Source organism: Natator depressus, chromosome 22 (genome assembly GCF_965152275.1).
Source record: "Natator depressus isolate rNatDep1 chromosome 22, rNatDep2.hap1, whole genome shotgun sequence".
Classification (NCBI taxonomy): domain Eukaryota; kingdom Metazoa; phylum Chordata; order Testudines; family Cheloniidae; genus Natator; species Natator depressus.
Genome location: NC_134255.1, coordinates 2,156,400 through 2,166,895, shown reverse-complemented (window position 1 = coordinate 2,166,895; position 10,496 = coordinate 2,156,400). Strand labels below are relative to the sequence as shown.

The 10,496-nt window shown below is 49.6% G+C and overlaps 1 protein-coding gene across 5 annotated transcripts in view; it reads left to right on the top strand.

The window, feature by feature from the left end:
- The first annotated feature begins 67 nt into the window (after positions 1–67).
- FEZ1 (fasciculation and elongation protein zeta 1) overlaps positions 68–10,496 on the top strand; it is a 210,721-nt gene continuing 200,292 nt past the window's right edge. For 3 of the 5 annotated variants that reach the window (XM_074936680.1, XM_074936679.1, XM_074936678.1), the window contains exon 1: positions 69–251. The gene's annotated coding sequence lies outside the window, so the exon portion shown is untranslated. Of the gene's footprint in view, positions 252–10,496 lie in introns of all 5 variants that reach the window. The other 2 variants (XM_074936681.1, XM_074936682.1) reach the window with 2 other exon arrangements.

The window sequence follows — 10,496 nt, the reverse complement described above, 5'->3', positions numbered from 1 at the left end:
GCGTGCGCTCGGAGCAGGCCTCCTATCCGAAGCAGGGGCGGCCGTCAGGCTCCGGAGGCTAATGCATATTGATGAGGAAGGGCTGGGCGCACGCAGAGGGGAGGCAGCCGGCTGGGAACAGCCCGATCTCCGCGCAGGCGGCGGCTCGCTGACTCCGCTGCGTTTCTCCCTTCGGCTCCCCGGGATGCTAAGCTGAGCCCGCGCCCTCGCGTCTCCCCCGCTGCCCTTTGCCAGCCCCCGGCCACACTCAGGTGCGTGTTTGTCTCCGGCCTTTGAGCGGCGGCGCCGGGGCCCGAACTGCGGGGGCGGATGCTGGGGGCCCGAGTCCGCTTTCCGAGAAGCGGCCCCAGACCCGTCCCCACTGTCTGGCGAGCGACTGCCGGGGCCGCGGGGCTGAACGGGACCCCACAGCCCGGCAAAGCAACGCGCAAACGTGAGACCCAAGGCACCCCCGCCTCGCCCTGCGCAGAGCCATTGTGTCGGGGGCAGGGCTGTGTGTGTGTGTGTACAGAGGGGGCCCTGTGTGTGCGCGCAGAGGAGGGCTGTGCAGGTGTACAGGGAAGGTGCGTGTGCACTGGGCAAAGGCTTGTGCTCGGGGATGGCTTTTTGTCTGCATGTGCTGATGCAGAGGAGGGATTGTGAAGGGCGGGGGAGAGGGGCTGTGTGTGAGAATGCAGATGGGAAAGTGGGGGTGAGGGGATGGGGTTGGGGTGTGTGTAAGGATGGTGAGAAGGGGATTATATATAGATGATGACTGAGAATTGGGGGGTGTATGTGGAGTGGGGTTGTGGCGGGGAAAAGCAGAAGTCAGTGTGTTGAGTGGGAGGCAGGAGGCTTTGTTGTGTAGGAATGAGGCTTCGTGGGGGCAGGAAAGTGCACATGGAGGGGATTTTGTCTGAAGTGAGACAGGTGTCTGTATGTGGATGCGTATGGATTGGTGTTCGATGTGTGTGGGAGAGGCTGTTCAGGGAGACAAGAATGAGTGTGTGTATGTGGAGTGGAGAGGAGATTGTGTGTGTGTGTGTGGGGGGGGAAGGTGTGCAGGAAGGGGAGGTTGTTAGTGTTTGTGTTGGAGGGGAAGATTGTGGGAGGTGGGTGAGCATATGGGAGGTGGGTGTTTATATGTATGGAGACTGAGGATTGTTTGGGTGTAGTGGAGGGTGTTTGTGTGTGCATGTACTTTGTGGGGGGGTGTCCATAGGGATGGGGAATATGTATGTTTTTGACGGGAATCTCTACTTCGATGACTGGGATGCAGTATTGCTGCCTGGCTCTTAAAACAAGGTGACCTAACATCACTAATGCACTAATGTCTTGACAGTGCCACTTGGGAGTGCACTCCCTAGTGATCCCTAAAGTGCTTAGTGCAAACAGAACAGCATTGTGCAGGGTCCTCTGCTTGGGGAATGGGGAGGCAGAGAGTAAGAGATTGTTACTCTTCATCCTGGCTTTCAGAGCACCTTGCCCTGGCCCCCTGCAGCAAAGTGACTGGTACGCTCCCTCCACCTGTCTCCTTCCTGTTAGGGCCTCATACAAGCAGATAACTGTCAGTTTCCAGAGTCTGATGCTGTAGGGAGGCTGTTACAGCTGTATCCCATTGCTTAATCCCAGCATTGGAAATGACTCAGCAGGTACCGTGCTATGTAAGGAAGGGGTAACATGGAGATAATGTTGTGAGGCTGAATCCAGTAGAGATATACTCTAATTTGAAAGTCAGCCCTAAGCCCTAAAACTGTGTGTTGGGGGGAATCATGTTAAACCAGAGAGGTGGGGGAGAAGCTGAGGAGAAGTGTGTCCTGAGCCAACCAGCGTGGGAAGTTTGGGCCAAACAGAGAGCCCCAGGGAGATTGCATAGGGATAGTTTACCAAAGGTTGTGGTGGATTCTCCATCTCTGGCAATTTTAAAATCAAGATTAGATATTTTTCTAAAGGATCTGCTCTAGTTCAAACAGGAATTATTTCAGGGACATTTTGTGGCCTGTGTTATGCAGGAGGGCAGACTGGATGATCACAGTGACCTCAGCATCTATGAATTACGGTGTCTTATAGGTAAGGCTGTGAGTTTGTCACATAGGTCACAGATTTAATGGCTTTCTGTGACCTCCATGACTTCTGCAGCGGCCAGCCGCACTGGCTGCTGCTGGGGCAGTCTTGGGTCACCGCCCCCCTCCCCCAGCAGCAGGAGGAGTTTGAGTGTGGGGCTCAGGGCTGGCAGTTGGCATGTGGGAGGGGGTGAGGGCTCTGGGCGGTACTTACCTCAGGGGGTTCCTTGGAAGTGGCAACATCCCTTAGCTCCTTGGGGGAGGCATGTCCAGGGGGCTCTGCACACTGCCTCCACCTGCACGCACTGCCCCCTTAGCTCCCATTGGTCACAGTTCCTGGCCAATGGGAGCTGAGGAGCTGGCACTCGGGGAGGATGCAGCATGGCCATGCCTCTGCCTCCGCCTGGGAGCTGAGGGAGGTCGCTGCTTCTGGGGAGTACGGAGCCGGGTAGGGAGCCTACCGAGCATCTGTGGCACTCCCCAGGCCGCCCCCCACTCCAAGATTTAGTCAGGAGTATATAGTACAAGTCATGGACAGATCACGGACCATGAATTTTTGTTTACTGCCCATGATCCGTCCATGACTTTTACTAAAAATACCCCTGACTAAAATGTAGCCTTATTTGTAGGATATTTTCTAGATGCTCTTTGGGCTTCTGCATCTTCCTGTTTTCCATCTTCTGTTGCTTCTGTCATGTCATGTTTGGAAAAAGGGAACTTGAGGCTCCATATGCATTGAAGCAGTGCATCGGAATTTATGCTCTTGTTCTGCTGCCTGCCTAGATGCTTGTTTGGCGGGCATTCTTGCTGGTGGAGTGGACTCTTAAAAGCAGGATTTAGGATAAATATGGGTGAAATTCAGGATCAAGGGGCAGAAAGGTCAATGAGGTGGTGTTATGCTTTCTTTATCTCTTTGAGAATGTTATTGTACTGTACAAAGATGGATTCCTCAATGTTTTGTTGGCAGAGACACAAAGGACTGGAATAGTAAAAGGTACTAATTCTCCAGGTCATTAGTGTGGTACACTGGCAGGATTGCTATGGGTGCAGGGCTGGAATGGCAGGACAGGGTAGGTCAGGATTGGCAGAGCAGTGTGGTAAAAGCTAGTGTAATGAATGCCTGCCTGAGTGATGTCGGGCTCTCATTCCGCTGTGTTAGTCCCTCACTTTTATGAAGAATAAATTCATCCCCAAATTGTTACAATGATTCATTATATCAGAATTGCCCAATTCAGAGAACTATGAATGGCATTAGAAATGATCAGAAATCTCTGTCCATTTGATGAACAGCATCAGCCCCTTATGTGCTGGAGGCTTCACTTAGAGCCTGCACAACAATCATTTCTGCTGGTCATTAGGAGCTATTTATAATGACCATGGTGACAATGGAGTCAAATTAACACAAAGGAACAACTGGCTGCCTTAAAAAGAAACGGTGAGTGCGCTAGATGCAAACAATAGGCAACTGGGAGATTTCCTCTAAGTGGGATAATGTCTAATCACATCAAATACTTGTAGGACCCCTAAGTAGTTCATTAAACACTTCTGGGGCTGCAGAAACTAGATAGAGCAATATGTGATGAATTACAACCAGAATTGTCAGTAGCCTGATCAGCTGTGCTTGGCAGTCAGGGTTTGCTGGCTCCTCTGGCCACACAAGGCCCACTTGCACACGCACTGAAACGGCTGCTCCTCCTATGCTGGCGTATCAGGGGGACGTTGCAGACTCCAGCTGCTGACCCCCAGGCTACTGAATGACAAAAGCTTGTGATGCCCACCAAAGGCCTTTGGACACTTTAGACATTTTTCTTTTTTTGATTTATGCATCTCTGGTTTATCTCTCTCTACTTTATATTTTGTATTCTGAACTTTTTACATCTTTATGGTACCACTTTTGCATTCACAAAGAATAATAATTGCGAGCAGGGCCCAAGGGCTCTCTATGCTAAGGGAGGTTGAGGTGGTGAGTCAGCTAATAGGGTCTGGTTAATGTGGTGAGTGATGTTGTTAGATTTTTTTAGAGCACAGAAGACCCCCCATCATAAATATAAAGGGAAGGGTAAACCCCTTTAAAATCCCTCCTGGCCAGAGGAAAAACCCTTTCACCTGTAAGGGGTTAAGAAGCTAGGATAACCTCGCTGGCACCTGACCAAAATGACCAATGAGGAGACAAGAGCTTTCAAAAGCTGCAGGGAGGGAGAAACAAAGCCTCTCTCTCTCAGTCTGTGTGTTGCTTTTGCCGGGGAAAGAACAGGAATGGAATCTTAGAACTTAGTAAGTAATCTAGCTAGATATGCGTTAGATTCTTTTTTTAAGAAACTGATTGCTTTTTCATTGTTCTTAAGATCCAAGGGTTTGGGTCTGTGGTCACCTATGTAAATTGGTTAGGATTTTTATCAAATCTTCCCCAGGAAGGAGCGGGGTAATGTTTGGGAGGATTTTTTTTGGGGAAAGACGTTTCCAAATGGACTCTTTCCTAATAATAATACCGGTTAGACGTTTGGTGGTGGCAGTGAAAGTCCAAGGGCAAAAGGTAAAATAGTTTGTACCTTGGGGAAGTTTTAACCTAAGCTGGTAAAAGTAAGCTTAGGAGGTTTTCATGCAGGTCCCCACATCTGTACCCCAGAGTTCAGAGTGGGGAAGGAACCTTGACATGGTGGCAGAGCGGTGGGATCAACTTGAAATCATTTTGAGATTTTTTTGAACCAGAAGCACAGATTTGAAAAGGAAAGCAGGTTTTAAACTGAAAGCAGTTAGAGTTTTTTTTTTTCTCTCCTTTGGGGCCAGAGCCCAAAGGGAATTGTCTTTTGTTAGATGGAGTTTTCTCTACCTAAAGGCAGGGTAGTTAACCTCCTGCAGGGAAATTCACAATTCTTCACAGTAGTTCTTCACAGACCTGAAGTTTTTTTTTTTTTTACCTAAGAGCAACTAGAGGGGTTTTCTGCCTATTTGCCTGGAGACAAAGGTGTTAGGGTTTTTTTGTTAAGGATTTCTCTGTAGGCTGACAATCACTATCAGAGAACATAAAGGTATCCGGACAGCACAGCAAAATTTTACAAGCCAAGTTTTTTTTTGGTTTTGTTTTGTTTTCTTTCTAACTCTTGGGTGTAAAGTTAGTTTAAAAACAGAGAGGTTAGGATGACAGACTGCACGGTTCAACAAAAGCTGGAATTAGCCAGATTTGAGGCTGAGGAAAAACAAAAGGAACATGAAAGGCAGATAGAACTCATACGGAAGGAGATGGGTGCACACACGGCCAGGGAATAAGAAATGGAGGCTGCCCACAGGAGGGAAATGGAGGCAAGGGACAAAGAAATGGAGGAGAAGGAAAAAGAGAGGAAGCATGTGGAGGAGGAGAAGGCAAAGGCTCAGCAGAATATACCAACAAACCCTAGCAATCCTTCTCCAGGTACCACTTCCCATCCCAGAAAGTTCCCCACCTACAAGGCAGGCGATGATACCGAGGCCTTCTTAGAAAACTTTGAAAGGGCCTGACTTGGGTACAACATCTCTGCAAACCAATACATGGTAGAGCTGAGGCCGCAGCTTAGTGGACCCTTAGCTGAGGTGGCGGTTGAAATGCCTAAGGAACAAATGAACCAGTATGAACTGTTTAAAACCAAGGCGAGAGTCAGAATGGGGCTAACCCCTGGGCATTCCTGTCGGCGGTTCAGAGCCCTAAGGTGGAAACCAGACATGTCATTTACCCGACATGCCTACCACATTGTGAAACATTGGGATGCCTGGATATCAGGAGCAAGTGTTAAATCTCCAGAAGATTTGCCCTTCCTAATGCAAATGGAGCAGTTCTTAGAGGGTGTTCCTGAGGAAATAGAAAGATACACCCTAGATGGGAAGCCCAAAACTGTAATCGAGGTGGGGGAGATTGGAGCCAAATGGGTGGAGGTGGCAGAAAAGAAAAAAACTGGTTGCAGTTGGAACGGATACCAGAAGGGACAACCTCAGACCACCCCCTACTACCGGGGGCAGCCCAAGGCCCCAACTACTCCCCAAGGAACCCTCCAGACACCTTATCGTCCTGCCACACCGTTCTCCAGCAACCCACGTCGCCCCAGTAACCCGTCAGCTGGAAGATGTTTTAAATGTAACGAGCCGGGACACGTAAAGGCCAACTGCCCCAAGAACCCCAACAGATTACAGTTCATTGCACCGGAATCACCCTAGAGGTCCTCAGGCCCAGATACCTCCCAGAAACCCTTGGAGCGGAGGGAAACTGTGAGTGTGGGCGGGAAGAAGGTCACCGCGTGGAGGGACACCGGAGCACAAGTGTCAGCTATCCATGCTTCCTTAGTGGACCCCAATTTAATCAACCCAGAGATCCAAGTGACGATTCAACCCTTCAAGTCCAACTCTTTCGATTTGCCTACAGCCAAGTTGCCTGTCCAGTACCAGGGCTGGTCAGGGACGTGGACTTTTGCAGTCTATGATGATTATCCCATCCCCATGCTGTTGGGGGAAGACTTGGCCAATCATGTGAAGCAGGCCAAGAGGGTGGGAATGGTCACCCGCAGCCAGGCTAAACAAGCCGTGACGCCTAGCTCTGTTCTGGAAACTTCTACCAGGACCCGGTCAGAGGTGATGGACCCGGACCCCAGGTCAATGTCTGCAACAGCAGTAGTGGATCCAGTCCCAGAGACCCAGACAGAGCCAGCCCCAGAACCGGAACCGGCGGAACAACTAGCACCATTTGGGGAGGTCATTCCACTGGGAGGGAATGGGCAAGGATGTTTCTACCTATGTCCGGTCTTGAGGTATGCCAGAAAGGGGGAAAACCCCAAGACCGGGTCAAAGCCCCTCTCCAGCCACTCCCCATCACTGAAGTTCCATTTCAGCGAGTAGCTGTGGATATTCTGGGTTCTTTTCCGAAAAAGACACCCAGAGGAAGGCAGTACATACTGAGTTTCATGGATTTTGCCACCCGATGGCTGGAAGCAGTAGCTCTAAGCAACACCAGGGCTAAAAGTGTGTGCCAGGCACTAGCAGACATTTTTGCCCGGGTAGGTTGGCCCTCCGACATCCTCACAGATGCAGGGACTAATTTCCTGGCAGAAACTATGGAAAGCCTTTGGGAAGCTCATGGGGTAAATCACTTGGTTGCCACTCCTTACCACCATCAAACAAATGGCATGGTGGAGAAGTTTAATGGAACTTTGGGGGCCATGATACGTAAATTCGTAAATGAGCACTCCAATGATTGGGACCTAGTGTTACAGCAGTTGCTTTTTGCCTACAGAGCTGTACCACATCCCAGTTTAGGGTTTTCACCATTTAAACTTGTATATGGCCGTGAGGTTAAGGAGCCATTACAGTTGGTGAAGCAGCAATGGGAGGGATTTACACCTTCATCAGGAACTAACATTCTGGACTTTGTAACCAACCTACAAAACACCCTCCGAACCTCTGTAGCCCTTGCTAAAGAAAACCTACAGGATGCTCAAAAAGAGCAAAAAGCCTGGTATGACAAACATGCCACAGAGCGTTCCTTCAAAGGGGGACCAGGTCATGGTCATGCGCTGGGCAACACAGCATGGGGAGTAGGTGGCCAGCCCTCTGTGGAGAAAGAGGTGGTTAGGGACTATTTAGAAAAGCTGGACTTGCACAAGTCCATGGGGCCGGACGAGTTGCATCCGAGAGTGCTAAAGGAATTGGTGGCTGTGATTGCAGAGCCATTGGCCATTATCTTTGAAAACTCGTGGTGAACGGGGGAAGTCCCAGATGACTGGAAAAAGGCTAATGTAGTGCCAATCTTTAAAAAAGGGAAGAAGGAGGATCCTGGGAACTACAGGCCAGTCAGCCTCACCTCAGTCCCCGGAAAAATCATGGAGCAGGTCCTCAAGGAATCTATCCTGAAGCACTTACATGAGAGGAAAGTGATCAGGAACAGTCAGCATGGATTCACCAAGGGAAGGTCATGCCTGACTAATCTAATCGCCTTCTATGATGAGATTACTGGTTCTGTGGATGAAGGGAAAGCAGTGGATGTATTGTTTCCTGACTTTAGCAAAGCTTTTGACACGGTCTCCCACAGTATTCTTGTCAGCAAGTTAAAGAAGTATGGGCTGGATGAATGCACTATAAGGTAGGTAGAAAGTTGGCTAGATTGTCGGGCTCAACGGGTAGTGATCAATGGCTCCATGTCTAGTTGGCAGCCGGTATCAAGTGGAGTGCCCCAAGGGTCGGTCCTCGGGCCAGTTTTGTTCAATATCTTCATAAATGATCTGGTGGATGGTGTGGATTGCACTCTCAGCAAATTTGCGGATGATACTAAACTAAGAGGAGTGGTAGAGACGGTGGCAGGTAGGGATAGGATACAGAGGGACCTAGACAAATTGGAGGATTGGGCCAAAAGAAATCTGATGAGGTTCAACAAGGATAAGTGCAGGGTCCTGCACTTAGGACGGAAGAATCCAATGCACCGCTACAGACTAGGGACCGCATGGCTAGGCAGCAGTTCTGCGGAAAAGGACCTAGGGGTGACAGTGGACGAGAAGCTGGATATGAGTCAACAGTGTGCCCTTGTTGCCAAGAAAGCCAATGGCATTTTGGGATGTATAAGTAGGGGCCTTGCCAGCAGATCGAGGGACGTGATCGTTCCCCTCTATTCGACATTGGTGAGGCCTCATCTGGAGTACTGTGTCCAGTTTTGGGCCCCACACTACAAGAAGGATGTGGATAAATTGGAGAGAGTCCAGCGAAGGGCAACAAAAATGATTAGGGGTCTGGAACACATGACTTATGAGGAGAGGCTGAGGGAACTGGGATTGTTTAGTCTGCAGAAGAGAAGAATGAGGGGGGATTTGATAGCTGCTTTCAACTACCTGAGAGGTGGTTCCAAAGAGGATGGTTCTAGACTATTCTCAGTGGTAGAAGAGGACAGGACAAGGAGTAATGGTCTCAAGTTGCAGTGGGGGAGGTTTAGGTTGGATATTAGGAAAAACTTTTTCACTAGGAGGGTGGTGAAACACTGGAATGCGTTACCTAGGGAGATGGTAGAATCTCCTTCCTTAGAAGTTTTTAAGGTCAGGCTTGACAAAGCTCTGGCTGGGATGATTTAATTTGGGGATTGGTCCTGCTTTGAGCAGGGGGTTGGACTAGATGGCCTCCTGAGGTCCCTTCCAACCCTGATATTCTATGATTCTATGGTCTTAAAGGCACTCCAGGCCCATAAAATGGAAGCATCGTGGGAAGGGCCCTTCATGGTCCAGGAGCGCCAGGGAACTGTTAATTATCTCATAGCATTCCCCACCTCCAACCGAAAGCGTAAGGTGTACCATATTAATTCTCTAAAGCCCTTTTACTCCAGAGAATTAAAGGTTTGTCAGTTTACAGCCCAGGGAGGAGACAACGCTGAGTGGCCTGAAGGTGTCTACTACGAAGGGAAATGTGCTGGTGGCATGGAAGAGGTGAACCTCTCCGTGACCCTTGGGCGTATGCAGCAACAGCAGATCCAGGAGCTGTGCGCTAGCTATGCGCCGACGTTCTCAGCCACCCCAGGACTGACTGAACGGGCATACCACTCCATTGACACAGGAAATGCTCACCCAATTAAAGTCCAGCCTTACCGGGTGTCTCCTCAAGCTAAAACTGCTATAGAATGGGAGATCCAGGATATGTTACACATGGGTGTAATCCGCCCCTCTGGCAGTGCATGGGCATCTCCAGTGGTTCTAGTTCCCAAACCAGATGGGGAGATACGTTTTTGCGTGGACTACCGTAAGCTAAGTGCTGTAACTCGCCCAGACAGCTACCCAATGCCATGCACAGATGAACTATTAGAGAAACTGGGACGGGCCCAGTTCATCTCTACCTTGGACTTAACCAAGGGGTGCTGGCAGGTACGGCTAGATGAATCCGCCAAGGAAAGGTCAGCCTTCAGCACCCATGTCAGGCTGTATGAATTTAATGTACTCCCTTTCGGCCTGTGGGATGCACCTGCCACCTTCCAAAGACTTGTAGATGGTCTCCTAGTGGGATTAGGAGAATATGCAGTCGCCTACCTCGACGATGTGGCCATATTTTCGGATTCCTGGGCAGAATATCTGGAACATCTACAAAAAGTCTTTGAGCGCATAAGGGAGGCAGGACTAACTGTTAAGGCTAAGAAGTGTCAAATAGGCCTAAACAGAGTGACTTACCTTGGACACCAAGTGGGTCAAGGAACTATCAACCCCCGACAGGCCAAAGTGGATGCTATCCAAAAGTGGCCTGTCCCAAAGTCAAAGAAACAGGTTCAATCCTTCTTAGGCTTGGCTGGTTATTACAGGGGATTTGTACCGCAATACAGCCAAATCGCCGCCCCACTGACAGACCTAACCAAAAAGAAACAGCCGAATGCCGTTCAGTGGACCGAAAAGTGTCAGAAGGCCTTTAACCAGCTTAAAGCGACACTCATGTCTGACCCTGTACTAAGGGCCCCAGACTTTGACAAACCGT